The sequence below is a fragment of the Odontomachus brunneus genome, unplaced genomic scaffold, assembly GCF_010583005.1.
Source record: "Odontomachus brunneus isolate Ranch 3 - 2012 unplaced genomic scaffold, Obru_v1 Obru_scaffold_070, whole genome shotgun sequence".
Classification (NCBI taxonomy): Eukaryota; Metazoa; Arthropoda; class Insecta; order Hymenoptera; family Formicidae; genus Odontomachus; species Odontomachus brunneus.
In genome coordinates, this window is record NW_022639520.1 from 1,210,222 (window position 1) to 1,211,362 (window position 1,141).

At 44.0% G+C, this 1,141-nt stretch overlaps 2 protein-coding genes across 2 annotated transcripts in view; one reads left to right on the forward strand and one right to left on the reverse strand.

Annotated features, from left to right (window-relative positions):
* LOC116846844 (nicotinamidase) overlaps positions 1 to 1,141 on the reverse strand; it is a 512,425-nt gene that overhangs the window by 415,205 nt on the left and 96,079 nt on the right. The gene's annotated exons all lie outside the window — the stretch shown is intronic.
* Positions 491 to 1,141, forward strand: part of LOC116846846 — a 1,420-nt gene continuing 769 nt past the window's right edge. Inside the window, exon 1 of the mRNA XM_032821183.1 lies at positions 491 to 1,052. The gene's annotated coding sequence lies outside the window, so the exon portion shown is untranslated. The remainder of the gene's footprint in view (positions 1,053 to 1,141) is intronic.

The following is a 1,141-nucleotide window of genomic DNA, read 5'->3' on the forward strand; positions in this document are numbered from 1 at the left end:
CGCGTCATTGGCGCCATTTCCTTGTTGACATCTCTGACAAAGATTTTCAACTCACAACAATACAAGTTTCATACAACAGCATAGTTTGTAATAGCGTTGAACATGTCGAATTTTGTGCCTGGGAACTACGATTTGCGGACAGCATTGATTTTCTGTTACCATTTGAAGAAAACTGCTGCAGAATCGCATCGAATGTTTGTCGAAGCTTACGTTGAGCATGCTCTTGTTAAATCACAGTGCTTTGAGTGGTTTAAAAAATTCAAAAGTGGCGATTTTGACGTGAGAAACGAAGAACGTGGAAGACCACCGAAAAAGTTTGAAGACAGCGAATTGCAAGCATTGTTGGATGAGGATAACACTCAAACGCAACAACAACTCGCAGATCAATTAAATGTGTCACGAGAAGCCGTCTCCATACGTTTGAAAGCCATGGGAAAGACCCAGAAGATGGAAAAATGGGTTCCACATTGTTGAGGTCTTCCGTCTTTTTCATATTCTCGCGCGCGATTACAGAGGGGGGGCGCGCGAACGTAGCATGTAGGCAAGCGAGCCGAGGGGAGTCAAGCGCGCTCTCTTCGCGCGTAACCACGCAGCTGGTCTGACCGTCCGTTTCCGAACATCTCTGTATAGACTATGGAAGCTTAAATATATTTCGCAGTTTATCCAAATTACACGGCTCCGGGTTATTTTTCGATACACCTACCCTGACAAACTACAAAAATTAATAAGTGGCGACGAGGATGGGATTCTCGGATGTACGGGAATACGCGAAAGTGAAGTGGTTCTTGAGCTAACCTGCAAGTGTCGTTCAAGAAAAGCACGTGGTGTTACAGCAGTTCGTTTCGAACGGGAAGAGGAAACGGCATTTAGGAATTGAACAAATCTCGAGCGAAATCAGAGAGACAATGGCGCAAACCGAACAAAGCAGTCAAATCGTCGTATAAAATGCTTTGCAGGTGGAATTTTACGATTCCAGTAAGAATTGGAAACGTTGGTTACAACGATTTGAGGGATCGTTCAAAGTATACAAAGTCCAGGCGGACGAACAAAAGGTCGCATACTTACTCCACTTTATCGGTACAACTGCATTTGAAACATTATGCGATCAATTAGAACCGGTGGATCCTTACACTAACAAGGA